Raw genomic sequence first — 26,175 nt, forward strand, 5'->3', positions numbered from 1 at the left:
ACCTCTTCTAGGCAGTACTCCAGTAAGGACTGTGTAGAAGCTCTGACTCCATATTTTCCTTCTGCACTGCCCTAGCAGAGGTTTAAAATTTGGAGCTTTAAAATTTGACTGCCTCACTGAATTTCAGACTTGCATAGGCCCTGTAATCCCTTCGTTTTGGCCAATTTCTCCAATTTGGAATGGCTATATTTACCTAATACCTGTACCCCCAGTGTATGTAGGAAGAGGTTCTCCATGAGGGCCCTGCCTCTGCAGCAAACTTGCCTGGGCATCCAGGCATTTCCATACATCTGAAATCTAGGTGGAGGTTCCCAAACCTGAATTCTTGACTTCTGTGCACCCAGAGGCTCAGCACCACATGGAAGCTGCCAAGCCTTGGGGCTTCCACCTTCTGAAGGCACAGCCAAAGCTGTACATTGGCCCCTTTCAGCCACAGCTGCAGTGACTGGGACACAGGGCACCAAGTCCCTAGACTGCACACAGAACGGGGACTCTGGGCCTGGCCCATGAAACCAATTTTCCCCCTAGGCCTCCAGGCCTGTGATGGGAGGGGCTGTTGTGAAGACCTCTGACATGCTCTGGAGACATTTTCCTCATGATTTTGGGGATTAATATTTGGCTTCTTGCTACTTATGCAAATTTCTGCAGCCAGCTTGAATTCCTCCCTAGAAACTGGGTTTTTCTTTTCTATCACATAGTCAGGTTTCAGATTTTCCAAATTTTTATGCTCTGCTTCTCTTATAAAACTGAATGCCTTCAACAGCACCCAAGTCACCTCTTGAATGCTTTGCTGGTTAGAAATTTCTTCCACCAGATACCCTAAATCATCTCCCTCAAGTTCAAAGTCCCACAAATCTCTAGGGCAGGGGCGAAATGCTGCCTGTCTCTTTGCTAAAACATAACAATAGTCACCTTTGCTCCAGTTCCCAACAAGTTCCTCATCTCTATCTGAGACTACCTCAGCCTGGACCTTGTTGTCCATATCACTATCAACATTTGGGGCAAAGTCAGCCAACAAGCCTCTAGGAAGTTCCAAACTTTCCCACATTTTCCTTTCTTCTTCTGAGCCCTCCAAACTGTTCCAACTTCTGCCTGTTACCCAGTTCCAAAGTCGCTTCCACATTTTTGGGTATCTTTTCAGCAATGCCCTACTCTACTGGTAGCAATTTACTATATTAGTCTGTTTTCACACTACTCATAAAGACATACCTGAGACTGGGAAGAAAGATATTTAATTGGAGTTCCAGTTCCACATGGCTGGAGAGGCCTCAGAAGCACAGCAGGAGGCAAAAAGCACTTCTTACATGGCAGTGGCAAGAGAAAAATGAAGAAGAAACAGAAGCAGAAACCGCTGATAAACCCATCAGATGTCGTGAGACTTAATTCACCATCACGAGAATAGCATGGGAAAGACCGACCACCATGATTCAATTACCTTCCCCTGAGTCCCTCCCACAACGTGTGGGAATTCTGGGAGATACAATTCAAGTTGAGATTTGGGTGGAGACACAGCCAAACCATATCATTTACTTATTTATTTTTATTTATAATAGATATATAACAATTACACATAATTATACATATTAATAATTGTACATATTATAGGGTACAATATTTATAGGTTTCAATGCATGTATACATAGTATAATGATCAAGTCAGAGTAATTACTTATTCATCACTTTAAACTTATTATTTCTCACATGATCTCACTCATATATGGAATCTAAAAAAGTTTTGCTCATGGAAGTAGAGAGTAAAATAGTGGTTACCAGAGACTGGGAGGGTAGAGGGAAGAGAGGTACCTGGGGAGGTTGTTCAATGGATAGAAAGTTACAGTTAGACAGGAAGAATAAGTTTTGGTGATTTATTACACAATAGGGTGACTATAGCAAATTACACTGTAGTGTATGTTTCAATGTAGCTAAAAGAGAAGATTTTGAATTGTCACCACAAATAAATGATGAAAATTTAATCTTCTTAACATGTCTTTCAGGGCCACTTATAAGTTTTTCTTCCACTAATATGTCTCACTATATAACCAACAAACAAATGAATTAACCATAAAGAAATACTTGAATGGTCCAAATGTATGGTGCTCTATTATTTTTTTTCATCCCAAGTTTCTAGCACTTACTGAACATTGAAGGCATACATATGAAATTGATAAAGGATAAGAGCATTAGGGCTGAAAGGTATCACATTTTGGTAAAAGTTCAGGAAGACAAAACATTTCGTACTTACATATATCTAAAAAATAGTTAAAACACATGAAGAAAAAATGATAAAAGTACAAGAAAAATTACATAAATTTATAATCATAGTGATTATCAAATCTTCCAAAATCTACAGATCCAATGTAATTCAAATAAAATTCCACATACTTTTTTCTTCTAAAATACAGATGGGAAAACAAAAGGCCAAGAATATCCAAAACATTATTGAAAAAGAGCAAGATAAAGTGACTTGCCCTACCATATATCAAGAATTCAACTTATTTTTTTGAGATAGAGACTTCCTCTCTTGCCCAGGCTAGAGTGCAATGGTGTGATCAGGCCTCACTGCAGCTTGAACTTCCCAGGCTCAAGTGATCCTCCCACCTCAGCCTCCTGAGTAGCTGGGTGTATTGGCATGTACCACTATGCCCAGCTAAAAGATTTACTCTTATTAGAGGAAGCAAATGATAAAAAATAAATTGACCAATGTAATCTCTTAAAGCCCTGATATTTGACAAAAGATGGTATTGAAAATTCATGAAGATAACATGGACTTTTTGTTAAACAATGTTGGGATAACTCATTGTCCATATGGGGGAAATAAATAGTCTAGTGTTTGTTTTATTTCTTATGCAACAATTTATTACACATAGAGAAAGACATCAAGACAAAACTTTGAAATACTTAAAATAATATCTTCATAACTTTAGAATTGAAAAGTTTCCCTAAACAATTTACTAAGGAACCTATCACAAAATTTTGACAAATTTGTCTACTTAAAAATGAAGTATTTCTGTTTACTAAGATGTCATAAAAATGGGGATATATTTTCAACAAAGTATTATTATTCAGAATGCATAAAAGTCTTTCAAATTAACATAAAAAAGACAAAAAAATCAATACAAAAAGGAAGGTAAGACATGAACATATATTTTACCAAAATAAGAAAATACGAATGGTGAGTAAACATCAAAAGGATGCTCAAACTCACTTGTTGCAAGAAAATGAAAATTAGATTTTCTTTTTTCATCCAGTAGATCGACTGATGTTTATAGTCTGGTAACACCAACTGTTGGAGAAGATGTGATCAACTCTTGTATACTGTTGATTGGTGTGAAAATTTGTTTAACTATATGTAAAATATATTTAATATTAATAAAATGTTAACATTTTATAAATCAGAATGTATGGATAGTCTATGACAAATAGTTCCTATGTGTGACATATAAGATATTAATCTCACCGTAACATAAGTTCCATGAAAACTGGGAAAGTTTTTGTCTGTTTTCTTTTTCTATTAAAACAGTGCCTGGCACCTAGAAGATGTTTAATAAATATATGCTAAATGAAATAATGAGGAAAATCACCAAAACATTTCATCTCAGAAGAATAGGTAAAATATAGTATATTCATAAAATAAAATAAATATAAAATTAAAGATTAATAAACTATAGCTAAATAGTATGTTCAAAAAATAACATGATATGTTACTTTTGTGGAATTTGAAAACAAAGAGAAATAACATATTTTAGGGAGATAAACATATATGATAAATCTGTTAAGATTTCAAAAAAATGATAAACAAGGGGGAGGGGAGGGAGGGCAAAGGCTTGAGGAGGAACATATGTAAATCAAAGAGTACTGAAATGCTCTTTATTGTTATTAAGTTAATAATGCTCTTTATTAAGTTAATAATGCTAGCTAAGAGGCTGTTCAAAGGAATTATTATTATTAAGCATTTTAATTTATACATGCTATATATTTCTTGTATGTATTAATTATATAATTCAAATAATAAAAACACAACTCTAGAAAACAAATTAATAAACCCCCTTTTTAAAATGTATAGATAATTCTGCACTTGCGACATTCAGACAAAACCTATAAAATCTTTTTGCAATTACATAGTCAGCCAATTATACATCTGGCACAGGGACAAAGTTTTCCACTACCTACCTTGGTACAGTTTCAAAAAGTACATACCTTCCAATTTGCTAGATTAATAGTTAGAACTTTGTAAGATTTATTGTTTTTAACCAGAATTTGAAACCTTGAGTTCAGAGCCCACCAATTTGGAATTGGCAACAAGTCAGTGTGAACCAGGCTAATATTTACCATTGTACTATTTAACATGAATTGGTACTTTAAGCAATTCATTATATTAAGGCTCGAAGTTTAAAAAAGATTTGTATTTTTCAGTTGTTTAAACTTATCATGGATATAAAAACATACTGTTTAAACTATAAATAATCACTCTTCTATTCACACAGAAGGCTTATCTATTTATTTGAGCAGGATCTCAGAACTTCGTTTATCAAGAGATGATCTTTTCCTCCAGAAACTTAAATATATAAAATTTTAACTGTTTACAAAATACTAATGAGCCTTATTTTCCAATAATTCCAGTCGCTTTCTTTACTTGTGGTTTAAAAATGGGAGCTTTTTATATAAAATTCCCTTTTAAAAGATTAGGAATTTCCAATACTTGAAGACAAATACCAAATACTCCTTAATTCTAAATTCTATAACCCGGTCTGATTAGGATTCAATATGGTTTGTTTTGACCTAATCCAAAAATAGTCATAGAAAGAACAATTGGAAATGTTTCAGATGAATAAGAATGATAGTAAGAGGAGGGTAATTAGGCTAATATGTTTAATGTTCTGAGAAGAAAACACATGGAAAAAGATTTCTCCTATTCCCAGGAACATAAATCGTCTCAATGTTAAAGAATTACTGAAAGAAATGTTGAATAATCTATCTCTGTGAAAAACATATTATTTAAATATAATGTCTTAAAGCACTTAAAGGACAGAATATTTTAAAAGTGTATTTAGAGTATATTGATTATAGCCATACATTTATATACTTCTTGTGTAAATTCTTTACTATAATCCATTAAAAATTACCATTTTAGATGGTATTGCTCTATACAGCATGCTAGCAAACTGTAGTGAAGCTGATTTATTCAAGGGAATTATTCATTTAATTTCCACCATTTAGTATTTATGTTCCATTTCCATTCATTTATTCATTTCATCTTTATTCATTTATACATTTATCAAATATTCATTTAAATGACTTTCATTATAACTACAGAAACTATAGGGTAAGATTTGCAGTAAATATATTTTTTAATAGTTTTATTCTTACAAAACCCTCTGAGCAGATAAAGGCTGCTTGACCCATCATACTCACATCTCTCTAAATTTTTACAACTTTGACCTATTCATTTTCTTTCTTTATTTGGACGGTTCTCTGGAATTTCACAGAATTGCTTCACATTACCCTTAGTAGTTTATTTAATATTTGACACATTAAATATTTAGTTATACAATGAGTGTGTTATATGTTATAGTATAGATTTCAGAGAGTAGTCATTGAGGAATCTTTACCATTCAACAGCCAAGCAAACTTTTTTCACACTAGACAATGTAATAATTTGCTAGTTTTCCTTTGTTCCCTATTCATGTTCCACTAACATTGTCCATGGTCATCTGAGATTTTTTTTTCTGCCTTATAATTTCTTTTTGTTGTTGTTTTTCCAGTAAAACCAAACTTGCTATTTACAAAAACATAAACTAATTAAAATTTACACTGCTAATGGAGCCGTTATTATTATTATTTGTTTGTTTAATGATGGTTGTGTATAGCGTCTTGCTAGTCCAACAGAGCTTAAAATATTGCTTTCCTCTGAGCTTTAGTTTGGCCATATGGCTTCCCTTTTCTGCAAACGAGCATTTTCCCACATGTATCAACACAGAGAGAGAGGGACAATGACAGAGACACAAAGAAGGGGGCAATTCTTCCTATTTTGAATTTGATTCTTGTTTTTTTTTTAAGGGTAGTCACTTAAGAGAATAGCTTTTATTTCTTGTAGTTGTTGATTTTTCCTCCCACCATTATCATTCATGTGCTCCCATTTTCCATGTCTATTTCTGCCCATACCCTTTACTCTGTTTCAGCTCTTTTGGGTGTTATTGATTTTGGTTTCTTGCCTAGTTTTGGTTTTCTACTCTTCTTTTGAAAATCTGAAGTTAGAGTCCCTTGCTCAGAACAGTTCTAGTTCAATAGATCAATGATCAGGAGGCCCGATTCTAGTCAAGGATAATTCTTTCTCCCAACTCTTCTTGCAATCATTTCAGAGAACAATCTAATAAAGTCTGCTCAACATTTTTGTATGTAATTTCCTCCCAATTTAAATTGCTACTACTGAGAGCGAGTAAAGGAATTAGCCAACATCCTTATACTGGTCTGTATTTCTGACACCAGAAAGTAGGAACACCAATACACCCTGTTTAATTATTCAGTTATTACTCTTCTTGTCTATATTGTTAAGTATTAGGCTTCCTGTTAAGGGGTGGGAGATAAAAAGTAGCAAGATCCAACGTAGGAAGCAATTGTCATGTTCTTCTCTTTGAGCTTCAAATTTTATTTAAGGTCAGCATGGATACATAGATAAGCTCAACAATGCCAATATAGATACATAGAAGTATGAAAATTGTGGACAAAAATGAGTGCCAATATAGTAGCCAGGTAGTAAAGAGTTGAACAAAAATTCCATTTGACATAAATTGATCTACAGAAATATCATCTGGAAGAACATTGCTGAGGAGTGTACAAACCATCCAAAAGCTTTTTCTAGAATTTAGAGAAAAATGGATGGAATAGGTTCCTCCTTATATGTAACTTGATGATTATACAAAATCACAAGTGTGCTTGGGTAAAAGAGAGCATTCTGGAGCTGTGTTGCCTAATGTTTGTTTAAATTTCTTGTCTTGAAACTATGATTATGTTCAATTTTTCTACAGAAAACATTTTGAGGGTATGTATGGTACTTATCATTTTTGCATTTTAAATGAAATTTTAAAAACAGGACATTTTATATAAATCATAATAATTATGTAAGCAATAAACACTAGCCTCTTAGTTCAAATCTCTTTGACGTCAGTAGTCAAAACATAGAGAAAAATTCTTGTGTTAGTCCATTTTGTATCATGATAAAGAAATACTGGAGGCTGGGTAATTTACAGGGAAAAGAGGTTTAATTGGCTCACGGTTCTTTAGGATATACAGGGAGCACGGCATCAACATCTGCTCGGTGCTGGTGAGGACCTCAGGAAGCTTACAATCATGGTGGAAGACAAAGGGGGAAGCCCACATATTACATGATAAGAGAAAGAATAAGAGAGAGGTAGGGAGTTGGAACACTCTTTTATACAAAATAGGTCTTACATGAACTATCAGAGCAGGAATTCACTCATCACCAAGGAGACAGCACTAAGACATTCATGAGATCTAATTCATGCAGATCTAATTCATGAGATCTGACATTCATGCAGATTTAGATCTGCATGATCTAAATACCTCCCACCAGGCTCCACCTCCAACATTGGGGATTACAAGTCAACATGATATATGGAGGAGACAAACATCCAAACCATATCAATTCTCATGAAAGCCATTTACCCTAAGTGTTATGTACTGATGAGAACTTTAGGTAGCAACAAAGAGCTTGGAGAGATTTAAGTCAGCATCTTGAGAGATTGTGTTTTCATGCTTTAGTTTTGTCCACAAGAGAATCAAACATTATATATAAATGCTCTCATACATATACACATATTCCTCATGTTTTATTCTTGCCTCAGTTACAGTCTCTTAGATAAGTACTTGTTACCCACCTACTGTGGGTCATCTTCCTAATGCATCCTTTATTACTTTAAAAAACTATTTTTTATTCTTTGTCAGTTACAACATCAATGACATACAGAGTCCCTAGAATAGCCCTTCACAAGGCACAGAGCCTAGCTCCAGATTTATAAGTGGCCTGACCATATAACCTCTACCTCAACGACCTAATCTGAAAAAATGGCATTCTTTTAAAATATTTCTTTGTCTTTAAACCTGTTGTTTCTTTCCTTAAAACTTTCTACCCTCCCTTGCCTAGTAAACTCCTCGTTCTCTGCACCAGCTCATTTGTCACCACTTTCATGAAGCTTTCCTATACAGTTAATTCCTAAAGTTTGTTGCTCCTTTTCATTGCTCCACCATAGTTTTGTTCACATCTTTAATAGTGTTATTTTATACAGCACAGAGGAAGTGTATTATAGTGGTTAAGATCATGGCTACCAGAATCAGACTATCTGAGGTCAACTCATGACTCAGCAATTCCCAGAACATGACCTTTGGCAAGTTATATGAGCTCTCTGGCTTTCATTCATTCAAAGAGAGGTAATACTATTAAGTTAAAAGTGGTTGAATATTTCCTGCTTCAGTTGTGACATGTAAAGAGCTTGGAAGTCACACTCCTGTTCTCACAACAAGAAAAAGCTGAACAAACTGAAACTCAATTACTTTTTGTGGCCCCAACAGAGAACTGAAGTTTCAGGGCAAAACAGAAATCTGGAGAGATGGGATCATCCAGAGTCAGAGATGAGAGCTATCTACTTGTAGCAAAAGACTTTGAAGCTATGAAATGGTAGAAAGACCTATGAGGTACTTTGGATGAATTGTGAGAGGCTGAGTGTAGACTAGTATGAGAGTGAGAGTGAGAAATGCCTGGGGTCAGCGGTCATAGGGGACCTTACATTTTGGGGGGTTTTGCCTGCAGGAACTCTATTGAGTTCTCACAGTGACTATCAGAGACACTCCCTCATGGCTCTGGCAGTGACAGGGACAAAATAAATTATGAAATATGCCTAGACTTCTGTACAAAAATAGACTCTGCTCCAGGGGTGAAGACTTGCTGGACTTATCCCATTGGAGGAAGGGTATTCCTCCCACTCCTGCCTCCTCTAGCTTCATGGCAGAAGTCAATAAAGTTTTAGGGAAATGGATTAGGATACAGCAAACAGGAAAGGGAGCAGGGGACAGGGAGTAAAAACAAACAAAAAAGCTACATTGCTGGAGAAGTACTTGTGAATGTCACAGTTCTAAGATATAGGTCTATTAAAACAGTGAGATGTAATCAGAAGACTACAGAATGCTCTCTATTCCCTACACCTTATTATTACACTAACAGAACTCCAATATAGTAAGAGTTGAAAAAGCTACAAGACACAGACTGTTTAAGACAATAGTGTTTAGGGAAATATAAAGTCAAGAGGTGAGACAAAAACAAGGCACTAGAGAAATTTGAAGCCTCTAGCACCTATAGCTACAGGACACATTACAGCCCAAACCATATTAGCATAAATCCACATAATAAAGGCCTATTTAGCTCATTTTCTATTATCCAATATAACATCCTGTTGGCTTTCAACAAAAAATTACAAGATACATCAAATGCAAGTATTACACAATCTGAAGCGACAAAGCAATCATCAGAACCAGATTCAGGTATGACACAGTTGTTGGAATTATCAGACAGGGATTTTGAAATGATTGTGTTTAATACATTAAAGTTTCTAATAAAAAAATACAACATTTAAGAGCAGATGGTTAATTTAAGCAGAGGTAGAAAGTTTAAGAAAGAATCAAAAAGAGATGCTAGAAACCAGAATCACTGTAACAAAAATAAAGGATGCCTTCGATGGGTTTGTTAGTAGACTTGACATAGCTGAGGAAAAAATCAGTGAGCTTGAAGATAGGTCAATAGAAACTTCTCCTCGAAAAAGTTCAGAAAGTGAAAGAAATGTAAAATTCAGAATAGAATATCCCCAAACTGTAGAACAATATCCAAATATACTTGTTGGAATACCAGAAGGCAAAGAAAGGGAGAATGGAGTAGATAAATATTTGAAATGATAATGCCTGAGAACTTTTCAAAATTAATGACACTAAACTACAGGTTTGGAAATTTCAGAGAACAGCATTCAGGATAAATACCAAAGGAGGAGACAAACCATATCTAGAAATATTATATTTAAAAAGGAGAAGGTCCTTACATAGAGGACCCAGAATAAGATTTACAAAGGATTTTACTTCAGAAAGTATGCAAGCAAAAAGAGAATACAGTAAAACTCTTAATATGTTGGGTGAAATAGATCCTACTAACCCAGAAGTGAAATTATCCTTCAAAAGTGAAGGAGAAATATATTTTCTCAGACTAAATTTAAAAAAAGAAGAAGAAGAAGAAGAAAGAAGGAAGGGACATTAATTAGTAGTAGTCCCGAACTGCAAAAAAAAAGTAAAAGTTATTTAGGCAGAAAGAAAAATGGCATGCCAGAAACTTGAATCTACATACAGAAAGAAAAAGCACCACAGAAGAAAAAATATGACGGTAAAATAAAATATTTATTCTTATTTTCAATGTGTTTAAAATACGATTATCTGTTCAAAATAGTAATATTATCAGGATACTGGGTGACTAAAGCATAAAGATCAGTGAAATAAATGCCAATAATGTTACGAAGAATAAAAAGGAAGAATTTGGAATACTCTGTATATTGTATATCTGGTATGGTTTGGATCTGTGTCCCTGCCCAAATCTCACATTGAATTGTAATCCCCAATGTTGGAAGTGGGGCCTGGTGGCAGGTGATTGGCTTATGGGGGGAGTTTCTAATGGTTTAGAACCAGCTCCCTAGTGCTGTCTTGTGATAGAGTTGTTACAAAATCTGGTTGTTTAAAAGTGGGTGGCACCTCCCCCGCCCCCTCTTCCTCTTGCTCTGGCCACGTAAGACATGTCTGCTCCCCATTCACCTTCTACCATGATTGAAAGTTTCCTGAGGCCTCTCCAGAAGCCATCATGCTTCCCAAAAAGCCTGAAGAACCTTGAGCCAATTAAACCTCTTGTCTTTACAAATTACCCAGTCTCAGATATTTCTTTAAAGCAGTGTGAGAATGGATTAATACAGAAAATTGTTACTGGGAGTGAAGTATTGCTATAAAGATACCTAAAAATGTAGAAGAGACTTTGGAACTGGGTAATTGGCAGAGGTTGGAACAGTGTGGAGGGCTCAGAAGAAGACAGAACAATGAGGGAAAGTTTGGAACTTCCTAGAGACTTGTTGAATGGTTGTGACCAAAATGCAGGTAGTGATATGGGCAATAAGGTCAGGCTGATGAGGTCTCAGATAGGAATGAGAAACTTATTGGGAAATGGAGCAAAGGTCACTTTTGTTTCTTAACAAAGCAATTAGTTGCACTGTACCCCTGCTCTAAGGATCTGTGGAACTTTGATCTTGAGAATGATGATTTAGGGTATCCATTGGAAGAAATTTATAAACAGTAAAGCATTCAGGATGTTGTCTGGCTGCTTCTAGCAGGCTAACTCATATTTGTGAGCAAAGAAATGATGTAAAATTGGAACTTATATTTAAATAACAGCATAAAAGTTTGGAAAATATACAGCCTGGCCATGTGGTAGAAAAGAAAAATTCACTTTCTGGGGAAAAATTTAAGCCTACTGCAGAAATTTGCATAAGTAGAAAGGAGCCAAATGTTGATAACCAAGACAATGGGGAAAACACCTTGAAGGTATTTCAGACACTTTCTTGGCAGCCCCTCCCATAACAGGCCTAGAGGCCTATGAGGAAATAATGGTTTGATGGGCCAAGTACAGAGCCCCTCTGCCCTGCGCAGCCTTGAGACACTGCTCCCCACATCCCAGCCTCTCCAGCTCCAGTCTTGACTAAAAGGGGTCAAGGTACATAAAGCTGGAGCCATTACTCCAGAGAAAGCAAGCCATAAGCCTTGGCAGCCTCCCTGTAGTGTTAAGCCCATGGGTATGCAGAGTACAAGAGCTGATGCTTGGGAGTTTCACCTAGATTTCAAAGGATACATGGAAGAGCCTGGATGTCCAAGCAGAAGCCTGGTGCAGGGTGAAGCCATCATGGAGAACTTCTACTAGGGCAGTGTGGGGAGGAAACATGGGGTTGGAGGCCCCACACCGAGTTCCCACTGTGGCACTCCCTAGTGAAGCTGTGAGAAGAGGGCCACTGACCTGCAGAACCCAGAATGATAGATCCACTGACAGCTTGCACTGTGCACCTGGAAAAGCTGCAGGCACTCACTAGCCCTTGAGAGCAGCCATGGGGGCTGAGCCCTGAAGAGCTACCTTGGGAGCCCACCCACTGCATCAGTGTGCTCTGGATGTGGGACACAGAGTCAAAAATTATTTTTGAGCTTTAAGATTTATTGACTTCCCTTCTGGGTTTTAGATTGTTCTTTTGGCTGAATTCCCCCTTTTGGAATGGGAGTATTTACTCAATGCCTGTATCCCCATTGTATCTTGAAAATAACTCACTTCTTTTGATTTCACAGGCTCACAGGCAGAAGGGACTCGCTTTGTCTCAGATGAGACTTTGGACTATGGACTTTCGAGTTAAAACTGAAATAAGTTAAGACTTTGGGAGCCTGTTGGGGAGGCATAATTGTATTTTGAAATGTGAGACAGACATGAAATTTAGGAGGGGCCAGAGGTGGAATAATATGGTTTGGTTCTGTGTCCCTGCCCAAATCTCATGTCAAATCGTAAACCCCCATGTTGGAGGCAGGGCCTGGTGGGAGATGATTGGATCATGGGGGTGGTTTCTAACGATTTAACACTATCCCTCTAGTGCTATCTTGTGATAGAGTTCTCATGAGATCTGGTTATTTACAAGTGTGTGGTACTGAGAGGTGACAGCGTGCTGGCAGTCCTCACAGCCCTCGCTCGCTCTCAGCGCCTCCTCTGCCTGGGCTCCCACTTTGGTGGCACTTGAGGAACCCTTCAGGCCACTGCTGCACTGTGGGAGCCCCTTTCTGGGCTGGCAAAGGCTGGAGCCCGCTCCCTCAGCTTGCGGGGAGGTGTGGAGGGAGAGGCGCAAGCAGGAACCAGGGCTGCATGTAGCACTTGTTGGCCAACTGGAGTTCCGGGTGGGCGTGGGCTTGGTGGGCCCGCACTCAAAGCAGCCGGCCGGCCCTGCCAGCCCCGGGCAGTGAGGGACTTGGCACCCAGGCCAGCAGCTGCAGAGGGTGTACTGGGTCCCCCAGCAGTGCTGGCCCACTGGCGCTGTGCTCGATTTCTCACCGGGCCTTAGCTGCCTTCCCGCAGGGCAGGTCTTGGGACTGCAGCCCGCCATACCTGAGCCTTCCCCCACCTCCGTGGGCTCCTGTGCAGCCCGAGCCTCCCCTACAAGCACTGCCCCCTGCTCCACAGTGCCCAGTCCCATCGACCATCCAAGGGCTGAGGAGTGCGAGCACATGGCACAGGACTGGCAGGCAGCTCCACCTGCAGCCCCAGTGCGGGATCCACTGGGTGAAGCCAGGTGGGCTCCTGAGTCTGGCGGGGCCGTGGAGAACCTTTATGTCTAGCTCAGGGATTGTGAATGCACCAATCGGCACTCTGTATCTAGCTCAGGGTTTGTAAACACACCAATCAGCACCCTGTGTCTAGCTCAGGGTTTGTGAGTACACCAATCGACACTCTGTATCTAGCTGCTCTGGTGGGGCCTTGGAGAACTTTTATGTCTAGCTTAGGGATTGTGAATGCACCAATCAGCATGCTGTATCTAGCTCAAGGTTTGTAAACACACCAATCAGCACCCTGTGTCTAGCTCAGGGTTTGTGAGGTCACCAATTGACACTCTGTATCTAGCTGCTCTGGTGGGGCCTTGGAGAACCTTTGTGTGGATACTCTGTATCTAACTAATCTGATGGGGACGTGGAGAACCTTTGTATCTAGCTCAGGGATTGTAAATGCACCAATCAGTGCCCTGTCAAAACAGGCCACTTGGCTCTACCAATCAGCAGGATGTGGGTGGGGCCAGATAAGAGAATAAAAGCAGGCTGCCCGAGCCAGCAGTGGCAACCTGCTCGGGTCCCCTTCCACACTGTGGAAGCTTTGTTCTTTCGCTCTTTGCAATAAATCTTGCTACTGCTCACTCTTTGGGTCCACACTGCTTTTATGAGCTGTAACACTCACCGTGCAGATCTGCAGCTTCACTCCTGAAGCCAGCGATACCACAAACCCACCAGAAGGAAGAAACTCCGAACACATCTGAACATCAGAAGGAACAAACTCCAGACGTGCCACCTTAAGAGCTGTAACACTCACTGCAAGGGTCCGCGGCTTCATTCTTGAAGTCAGTGAGACCAAGAACCCACCAATTCCAGACACAGTACTTTCCCTCTTTCTCTCTCTTCCTACTGCTCCAGCCACGTAAAATGTGCCTGCTAACGCTTTCACCTTCTGCCATGCTTGAAAGTTCCTGAGGCCTCCCCAGAAACCATCATGCTTCTCGTATAGCCTGTAGAATGGTGAGCCAATTAAACCTCTTGTATTTATAAATTACTCAGTCTCACGTATTTCTTTATAGAAGTGTGAGAATGAACTAACACAATATCCATTACACATAAAGTGGTACAGGGTTGTTTGAGGTAAAGACAGATTAACTTACATTTTATTTGGTAAATTCTACAGTGATCATTATTTTTTTTAAAAAAAGAAGTACAATTAATACACTAATATATGATATAAATTAATTATTATATATGGTCAGTTAAAATCACAGAATTCACAAAAATTGGAGGGAAAAAATAAACAAGGAAAAAACTACAAGAAATAGAATACAGTTATAAGCATAGTAGATAGTTATCCAACTATATCACTCAATAATCTCTTTAGATGTTAATGTTCTAAATATACCAGTTAAAGATAGAAATTGTTGAAGAGGATAACAAAACCAAACCTAGCTATATGTCACTTATAAGAAACCCATTTTAAATATATAAAGATACATCTGGGTTAAAAGTAAAAAGATAAAGAAACACACAAAGTACTAATCAAAAGAAAGCAAAGGAGCTATATTAATTTCAGACAAAGCAGACATCAGGAAAGATAGAGATTATTAGGGCTACAGAGCTTTATCTAATGATAAAAGGGTTAATTTTCCAAAAAGACATAACAATCCTAAATGTGTATGCCTCATACAAGAGAACATTAAAATACATGCAGTAATATTGATAAAACTGAAGGAGAAATAGGCTAACAGAGGCACTATTATATCTGGAGATTTCAACACTTACCCATTAGTAACTGACAGATGCAACAAGCAGAAAATGAAAATATATTTAAACTGAACATCTCTATCACTAACTTATCTAGTTGACATGTTTAGCAAAGTACATCCACAATGGTGGAATATATATATATTTTTTTCATGATCACATGGAACATTCTTCAAGGTTGACCACATTTGGGCCATAAAAGACATCTTAAAAATATAAAATAATAGAATTAATACAAAGTATGTTCTCATACTACAATGAAGTTCAAACAGAAGTCAGTAACATGTAGATAACTGAGATAGCTCCAAATATCTGAAAATTGACACATTTCTAAATAAGTGAGAGGTCAAAATAGAAGTCTCAGTAAAAATTTAAAATTTTGAAGTAAATAAAAATGAAAACAAAATATATCAATACTTAGCTTTTTTTTCTCCAAGATGGAGGCATAGAGGCTTTGTTAGCAAACCTCATTCACTTGGAAATAGCAAAATAGTGTGCAGAGATTCACATTGTGATCAAGGAAAGAATATGGAAGCTCAACATAAAAATGAAACAAACTTTGGATACTTTGAAAAATATGGTGGGCAGCAGACCACACTGTGGGTCTGACGGAAAACTGTGAGTTCCAAGTTCCTGAGAGGGGAAGAGTGTCTTCACAGTATACATTTCCACTTGGGAGTCAGGCAATCCAGGCCACAGAGGAGCTCCTTGACTCTTCCAACTGATATAATTCCGGGATCAGTGAAGAGACTGTGAGAAGAGGCAGCAGGAAGTACTTTGCACATGCTCCCAGACCTTGATGCTAATAGGAGATCATTCCTGATCTTAACTCATAGGGGGCTGTGCGGAAATCTGTCATCCGGAACAAGCATTAGTCATCGGTTTAGAGAATCTCAAGAATGAGATTTGCAATCTAGTCTTAAGAGGAGGAAGTGCCCCATGGCCAGATCTGAGAGATGAGTGTAGCATGGGTTTGAAACACGGGCATAAGCGTTGGGCAGTCCCACTGCAGGATGCAGGACTGGAGTCGGAGGGGTGTGGCCTGGGAGTCCAAGTTTTTGTCCCTGGCAGGGAGTTTTGTGGCATAGGACAGTTTTGTAATCTGAAGACAGATTGCTTGTGTCTTGACTTACTGTTTCAGCTTGCTGCCAGGAGCGGGTTATGGGAGGGAGCCTTGCTGGGTCAAGGGTGTGGGAGTGAGGCAGGTGTCACTACCATCTGCTAGGTTGTGGAACACAAACTGCTTCTCTTTTCCCATGCTGACTCTTTGGCACAAAATAAGTTGTTATGCTCCTCCTTGAAGCATTGCCCCAGTGGCCTGAGCACTGCCTTCTGATCCATGTTATGGCCGTTGCTTGTACCTACCATTGGGGAGCCTGAGTACAGCCCTGCCTGGCTCAGCCCTGCCCAGCTTTACCCCAGCCACCAGCCTCAGAGGCAGAGCATGGGACTCGGACTCCTGGAAGTCCCACAGCGCAGCCTATTGCCTGCAGCTTCTCAGTACTTCCGGTTAACAAAGGTCAAGCAAAAGCCCAACTGCCATTATCACAGTTGGCTCTCACCTGCAAGTGCCACCTACTGGCTAGGAGACAAACCTGCAAAGCCCGTTTTGTTTTTTACATCTGCTGAGACAATTGCACAACATTTGAAAAAGAGAAGAGATTTGCATGACCTCTGCCACCTCCATTGTTCACACCACCCTGTCTACTTAGAGGGACTTGAGTCTGCTCCCCGACAGGGTACGTTACTACTACACCAGGCATTTGGGAAAGCCACCACAATAAGACTATCTGTATCCAAGAAAATAATACAGTCTATACAACTTCCTTGCCACCTGTATCACAAATGGTGCTTGTGCCTGCCATTGCAGGACCCTAAGGCAGGCCAGCCCAGTCCAGCTCCACCCAGCATCACTCCCACACCTCAGGGCTGAGTACAGAGCCCTGGACACTCTGCATTTTATGGGCCAACCCATTGCCTGAGGCTGTGGAGAGCTTTTCCTGGTAAACAAAGATCAAGCATCAACCCTACTGCCAACTGCTGCAGCCAACTCTTACCTGAAAGTGCCACCTACTGGCCTGGAGGTTGAACTGCACAACCCAATACAAAATCTGCTGCCAGAAGTACGCAGCTCTTAGAAATGAAATAAGCTTTTTAAGACCTCTGTCAACCCTGCCCTACAGGAGGCCATGAGCCTGTTCACATGTTCAGTACACTACTAGTACAACTGGTGTTTGAGAAAGCCACTAAGGCTATTTATAACCAAAGAATTCATACAGGGACTTGCCAGTGAAAGCACCCAGAAGCAAAGCCAAATGATCCTATTCAACAGACAATATAGTCACATCCTTAAGGTGGGAAAATAAAAATCCCATTTAAATAAAACTAAATTATAAAATAAGAAGTGACATTTTTCCAAATGAGAAGAAACCAGCATAACAATTCTGGAGAAGAAACTGGGTGTTACACCACCACCAAGAATCACTCTAACTTTCTAGAAATGGATCCTAACCAAAATGAAAATTTTGAAATAGCAGACAAATAATTTAAAATATTTACTTTAAAGAAACTCAGTGAGATGCAAACCAATACAAATAAATCAGAATATCAATTGAGGATATGGTTTAGGCTATAATAGAAATTTACCCATGAGGTAGATATTTTTTAAAAAATAAAACTTATGGAAATAAAAAAATAACTGAAGAAATTATAAAGTAGAGTTGAAAGCTTCAACAATAGGAGAAAGAATCTCAGAACTTGAATACAGGTTTTCAAAAATTCAATCAAAAATTCAAAAATACAATCACATAAAGATGAAGAAAAATAATGTTTTAAAAATGAATGGAGCCTTCAAGAAGTGTAGGACTTCTTAAATATCTGAACCTATGAAGCATAAATATTTCTGAGAGGGAAGAAAAAACAAAAAATTTTAAAAACCAATTTGTGGAAAACTTCCCTATTCTAACAAGAGATCTAGACATTCAGATACAGGAGGATCAACAACTTCAGAAAAATGCATTGAAAGAAGATCCTCATCATGATATATAGTCATCAGATTGTCTAAGGTCAAACTAGATTTTAAAAAAAACCTAAAAATCTAAAACTAAAATCAGCAATATCCCGCCATCTACAAAGAAAACTCCATCAGACCAACAATGAACTTCCCAACAAAAACTTTACAAGCCACAAGAGATTGGGATTCTATTTTCATAGTGCTTAAAAAAAAGCAAAATTGTCAACTCTAAATTTTGTATTCTGCTGGAATATACCTCATGAATGAAGGAGAAGTAAAGTGTTTACCAAACAAGAAAACGATGAGAGAATTTGTCATTGGTACTACAAGAAGTGCGCAAAGGAGTTCTAAACATGGAAACAAAAAGTCAATACTAGTCATCACAAAAACACATGAAATATAAAACTCACAGATCTTATAAGACAGTTAAACAAACGAGGAAGAGAAAGAAATGAAATGGCAATGTAAAAGAACTTCACCAAACCACAAAGATAAACAGCAAAAAAAAAAAAAAAAGAAACCAAAAATCTACAAAGCAACTATATGACAATTAGCATTATGAAAGGAACAAAACCTCAGATGGCCATAGTAATCTTGAATGTAAAAAGAGTACATGCTCCAATTAAAAGGTATAGATTGGTAAAACGTATAAAAGAAAAGAACCAACCATATGCTGCCTACAAGAAACTCACCTTACTGGTGAACACACTTATAGAATGAAGGTGAGGGGTTGGAAGAAGATATTCCATGAAAAAGGAAACCAAAAGCAAGCAAGAATAGCTATACTTGTATTAGATAAAACAGACTTTATGTCAAAAACAGTAAAAAAGATAAACAATTATATATTGATAAAAAGATCAATTCAACAAGAAGCTATAACAATCCTGAATATGTATACATCTGACTCTGGAACAGTCAGATTTGTGAAACAAATATGACTAGATCTAAGAAATACAGAAAAACAATAACAGTGAGAGACTTCAACACCCTACTGACAACACTAGACAGATCATCACAACAGAAAATCAAGAAACAAACACTGGACTTAAATTAAACTCAATTATCAAATGGACCTAACAGACATTTACAGAACATTCTATGCAACAACCACAGAATATATATTCTCATCAACACATGGAATATTTTTCCAAAATAGACCATATATTAGGCCATAAAACAAGTCTCAATACATTTTTAATATTGAAATCATACTAAGCATCTTCTGAAACCACAGTGGAATAAAACTTGAGACCAATTCCATGGACATAAACACAGTTATCTGGAATGATCTTTGGGTAAAGGATTTAATTAAGACAAAAATTAAAACATTTTTGAAATGAAAAAAAAGGGAGACAAAATACACCAAAACCTCTTGGATACAGCAAATGCAGTGTGAAGAGAGAAGTTTATAGTGGTAAATGCCCACATCAAAATAATGGAAAAAATCACAAATTAACAATCTAACATCACACCTTAGGAAAACAGAAAAATAACAGTGCACAAACCAAAAAGCTAGGTTAAGTATAGAAATAACAAAGATTAGAGAAGAACTAAGTGGAACTGAGACAAAAAATACAACGATTAATGAGACAAAAGATAGCTTCTTTGAAAAGATGAGCAAAATTGATAGACTTCTGGATAGACAAACCTAGAAGATAGACGATTCAAGTAAACACAATGAGAAATGAAAAAGGAGACATTACAACTGATACCACAGAAATAAAAACCATCATCAGAGACTACTATGAGTAGCTCTACACTCACAAACTAGAAAAGCTAGAGGAAATGGATAAATCGTTGGAAACATGCAACTTCCTAAAAGTGAACAAAGAAGAAATAGAAACCTTGAATAGGTCAATAACCAGTAGCAAGATTGAATCAATAATGAAAAATCCCTCAATAATCAAAGCTCAGCTACAGACCGATTTACAGCTGAATTCTACCAGATGTACAAAAAACTGGTACCAGTCTTACTGAAACTGTTCTGAAAAAATTGAGAAGGAGGAATTCTGCTTAACTTATTACATAAATTCAATATCAACATGATACTCAAACCAGAAAAGGACACAAGAAGAAAAGAAAGCTACAGACCAAAGTTCCCGATGAGCATACATGCAGAAATCCTCAAGAAAATACTAGCAAACTGAAATCAACATTACATCAAAAATATAATATACCACAATCGGTTTGGTTTTATTCTAGGGATGAATGGATGATCCAACATACACAAATCAATTAATGTCATTCACCACATAAACAGAATAAAAAACACAAACCATATGATTATCTCAATAGATGCAGAATGAGCATTTGATAAAATACAGCTTGGCTTCATGATAAAAACCCTTAACAAACTAGGTATAGAAGGAGCATACCTGAAAATAATAAAAACCATTTATGACAAACTCACAAGCAACATTATACTGAATGGGGAAAAGTTTAAAGCATTACTTATAAAAACTGGAATAAGACCAGAATGCCCATTTTTCACCACACCCATTCAGCACAGTACTGGAAGCCCTAGCCAAAGTAATCAGGTAAAAAGAAAAGGCATCCAAATTGGAGATGAAGAAGTCAAATTATCATGTTTGCTGATGATATGATAAGAAAACCCTAAGACTCCACCAAAAGACTCCTAGATTTGATAAATAAATTCAGTAAAGTTTCAGGATATAAAATCAATAGCATTTCAATACACCAGTAATGATCAAGCTGAAAACAAAATCAAGAAGTCAATCCCATTTACCAAGGATAAAAAACCCAAAAATATAGGAATATATTTAACCAAGGAGATAAAAGATCTCTACAAAGAAACTATAAAACAATGATGAAAATAATTGTATGTGACAGAAATAAATGGAAAAATATTTTATGTACATGGATCAGAAGAAAATCAGTATCATTAAAGTGACCATACAGCTCAAAGCAGTCTACAGATACAATGAAATTCCTATCAAAACACCAATGTCATTTTTCACATCATTAGAAAAAGAAACCCTAAAATTCACATGGAACTAAAAAAGATCCCAAATAGCCAAAGCAATCCTCAGCAATAAGAACAAAGCTGGAGGCATCATATTACATGACCTTAAACTATACTACAAAGCTATAGTAACCAAAACAGCATGGTACTAGTATTCAAACAGACACATAGATCAATAGAACAGAATAAAGAACCCAGAAATGAAGCCACATGGTTATAGTCACAAATATTTGGGGTATGTCTAAAGAAAAATGGAATCAACTTAGAGTTCCAAAAACTCAAAGCTGAAACAATTTGAGCAACAACAACAACAAAGTGGAATTGGATTGTAATCTAAATAATAAAATAAATATCCCTGCCTCCATAATAATATAAATAACTGATTGAATACATAGATAAATGGTGTAGAATAGAAAAACTCACATGTGGAAGGATTTCAAATTATATATGCAGATATCCTGAGCATAACTTCTCACTAATAAGTGTTGGCTGTGTATAATGACTCTTCAAAAGAGTACAGTCTAAAAAAGGGAAAAAGGTAACTACAGTGGAGAAACCTGAAAAATACTATCTCCACCAGTTTTTCAATGTTACCACCAATAGTGATAAGTCTTTGATATTATTTACCTTTGATGTGATGAAAATAGTACTTTATCTTTGTATTCTTTTCAAAAACCTGAAAGCCCAGTCTAACCATGAGAAAAAACATCAGAAAAATTTCAATAGTAAGACATAAAGCAAAATTCCTGACCAGTATTCATGAACGCTTTCAATTTTATCAAAAATAAGGAAAGTCTGAAAAACTGTCAAAGCCAAGTAACCTAAAGAGACATGAAAACAAAATGTAATGTGATATCCAGGTAAGATTTTAGAGTCAAAAAAGAACATTAGGTGAAAACAAGAAGTCTAAGTATGGACATTATTTAAAATAGTGTATAACATTGGTTCATTACTGTGACTGTATTAGTCCATTTTCACACTGCTGTAAAGAACTACCTGACATTGGGTAATATATAAAGGAAAGAGGTTTAATTGACTAACAGTTCCACATGGCTGAGGAAGCTTCAGGAAACTTACAATCATGGTGGAAGGCAAAGGGGAAGCAAGGCACATCTTACATGGCAGCAGGAGAGAGAGACAGCAAGGGGGGAAAGTGCCACATTTTTAAACCATCAGAGCTCATGGGAACTCACTGTCACAAGAACAGCATGAGGAAAACCACCCCCATGGACAAATCACTTCACACCAAGTCCCTCCTTTGACACATGAGGACTACAGTTTGAGATGAGATTTGGGTGGGGACACAAAAGCAAACCATATCAGGAACAAATGTTCCATGCTATGATGGTTAATTTTATGTATCAATTTGGAGAATCAGGTGCTCAGATATTTGGTTAAACATTATTCTAGTTGTGTGTAGGAGGATGGTTCTAGATGAGATTAACATTTGAATTAGTAGGCTGAGTTAAGCAGATTGCTGTCCCTGATATGGGTGGGCTTCTTCCAATCCATTGGGAGCTTGAGTAAAACAAAATATGAGATAAATGAGAATGTGCTCTCTTTGATGATTGTTTTCAAGCTGGAACTTCATCTTGTCCTGCACTGGAACTGATACTTACACCACAGAATTTCCTGATTCTCAGACCTTTAGACATAAACTGGAATTTATACCACTGGTTTTCCTGATTCTCAGGTCTTTGTACTCAGTCTGAAACTAAACCACTGGCTCTCTTGGGTCTTCAGCTTGCAGATCACACATCATGGGACTTCTCAAGCTTCATAATCACAGGATCCAAGTCTCTCTATATATCTATATCTATAGATAGATATCCATATATCAATCTCTATATATCTGTAAAAATATAGAGAGATATATCTATGTGTCTATGGGTATATATGTATACACACACACACACACACATCTATATCCGTTTCTCTTCCTGTTAGTCTACAGAATCCTTACTAATACACTAATCACTTACAGACTCAGTGCTATTCCTATTAAACTACCAATGACATTCTTCACAGAATTAGAAAAAAATGATTTTAAAATTTATATGGAACCAAAAAAGAGCCTGAATAGCCAAGGCAATCCTAAGTAAAAAGAGATAAGCTGGAGGCATCACATTACTGGACTTCAAACTATACTATGGTATTCAAAAACACTACAGTAACAAAAACAGCATTGTACCAGTACAGCATGGTACAAAAACAGACATATAGAGCATTAGAATAAAATAGGGAGCCCAGAAATAAAGCCACACCCAGAACCGTATGACCTTTGACAAAATTGAGAAAAAACGAACATAGAGGAAAGGACTCCCTATTCAGTAACTGACGTTGGGATTACTGGTTAGCCATATATGGAAGATTGAAACTGAACCCTTTCTTTATGCCATATACAAAAATTAATTCAAGATGAATTAAGACTTAAATCTAAAACTGAAAACAATAAAAACCCCGGAAGGTAAACTAGGAAATACTATTCTGGACATAGGACCTGGCAAAGAATTCATGATGAAGATATCAAATGCAATTGCATCAAAACAAAACTTGACAAATGGGACATAATTAAACTAAAAGCTTCTGCACAGCAAAAGAAACTATCAACTGAGTAAACAGACGGCCTACAAAAAGGGAGAAAATGTTTGCCAAGTATTCATCCGACACAGGTCTCATATCCAGCATCAACAAGGGATTTAAACAAATTTACAAGCAAAAATCAATCCCATAAAAAAGTAGGCAAAGGACATGAACAGATAAGTGTCCAAAGATGACATATACATGGCCAAAAAGCACATAAAAAATGCTCAAGATCACTAATCATTAGAGAAATGCCAATTCAAACCACAATAATATACTAACTCACACCAGTCAGAATGGCTATTATAAAATAGTCAAAAAATAACAGATGCTGGAAAGGTTGTAGAGAAAAAGGAATGCTTATACGCTGCTGATGGGAATGTAAATTAGTTCAGCCATTTAAGCAGTTTGATGATTTTTCAAAGGGCTTAGAATTACCACTTGACCCAGCAATCTCATTATTGGGTATATACATAAAGGAACACAAATCATTCTACCAAAAAGACACATACCCACATGTTCATTGCAGTGCTATTCACAAAAGCAAAGACATAGAATCAACCTGGGTGCCTATCAATGATAGACTATATAAAAGAAAATGTAATACATATACACCATGGAATACTATGCAACCATAAAAATGAATTATTTCATGTCCTTTGCAGCAACATGAACTGAGTTGGGGGCCATTATCCTAAGCAAACTAATGCAGGAACAGAAAAACAAATACCACATGTTCTCACTTATAAGTGGGAGCTAAATGTTGAGTGCATATGGTCACAAAGAAGGATTAACAGACATTGGGGCCTACTTGAGGATGAAGGGTTGGGGGAGGGCAAGGATTGAAAGCTATAAATAGGATATTATGCTTATTACTCAGGTGATTAAATAATCTGTATACAAAATCCCCTCAACATGCAATTTACGTATTTAACAAACCTGCACATGTACCCTTGAACCTAAAATAAAAGTTAAAAAACATTAATTTAAAAAATGTTTTTAAAGAAATGATGGTGTGGGGTATACGAGAATTCTCTATCTCCTATTTTTGCACTTTTTTGGTAAGTCTAAAACTGTACTAAAGTAAAAAGTTTATTTTTCAAAAATTAAATTCATTAATGTTGGTTTAATTCTTCACAGCATTGTAATGTAGATTAATGAGGCTAACCTATGTAAAGTTTTTAGAACAATACCAAGCACAAAGTAAATGTCAACAAATACTACCTATTATTATTAATGTATCATGCATGTTTATTTTATCCATTTTTTACAAGACTGCAATTTTCTTGTCTCTGCCTGAGACTTATTATTTATTTTTGTAATCTCTGGGGATTGATTTTATTATTTCTGCATATGGCAGACTCTGGAAATTGAAAAAGAAAAGCCGAAATGAATTATTCAATAAGTAAGTATGGAGAATATATTTTGTGTTTTATACTAGTCTGTCTATTACAGAAGTAAAAAAAAAATAAAAACAGAAAATGTTTTAAAGAAACCTAAATCTTATCTGGTGGGACTTACTTTTTATGTTCTTTTTTTTTTTGCTATTTTCTATTTTTGAACTTTTTTCACTCCATCTTACTCTGAATAGAGCTAATATAAATATATGAGTTAACCAGATAATAAATAAAAAGACATAGAAGTAATAATGTGGTGTTCAATATGTAAATAACCCTCCCAATTACGCATAAAACTCTTTCTGGGAAGAAAAGTTTAAGGACTGAGTGACCTGAAGTCACACCCTGCAAGCTGTGTGCATTTAGCAAGTTTCTTAGCCTCTATGTTTCAGTTTATCCCATTTATAGATAAAGATAAAAGAGTGGTTATTGTGAGAAATAGGCTACATAGATGAAGGAGCTAAAATAAATAGTGTGTGCTCAATAAATTGCCACTAATTTATGCGGTTATTCCAGCAATAAAAATTCATTATTTATTAATTTTGAACCTTGGGTGTTGAAGAAAAAGTACATCACTGAATAGGTAGGACGTTGTTAAAACGTTCTATTATCTGATGCTGATACTATGTTAAGTGAGTAGCATCAAATTGCTTCCCAATTAAGGAATTTTTCAGAGGTCTTTTTCCTCCATCTCTCTATTACAAATAGAATCACAGCTTAATATTGCACCTAAAAATTATGTCCCTTAACGATATGCTTTTTTACCTGTATTTGATGTCTGAGATTAAAAATAAAAAAAATTCTAGAAATACTAGCACATTTATTATAGGTCGTTTTTCACCTTCAAAATCATTTCATGTCTCATTGATGCATTATTCCTCTGTCATTAATTTTCCTCATCCCATCTTTGGTGTCCCATTTTTCTTGTCACTCTTATTTCTCTTTTATCTGTCTATGACTGTGTATGTTAAGACTGTCATATTTTATTGCCAATTTTGGTTATGAAGTATATTTTCCATCTATTCAGGTTTTCCCCCTCAAATTACTTCTGT

The sequence above is a fragment of the Pan paniscus genome, chromosome 2 (genome assembly GCF_029289425.2).
Source record: "Pan paniscus chromosome 2, NHGRI_mPanPan1-v2.0_pri, whole genome shotgun sequence".
In the NCBI taxonomy this organism is placed as follows: Eukaryota; Metazoa; Chordata; class Mammalia; order Primates; family Hominidae; genus Pan; species Pan paniscus.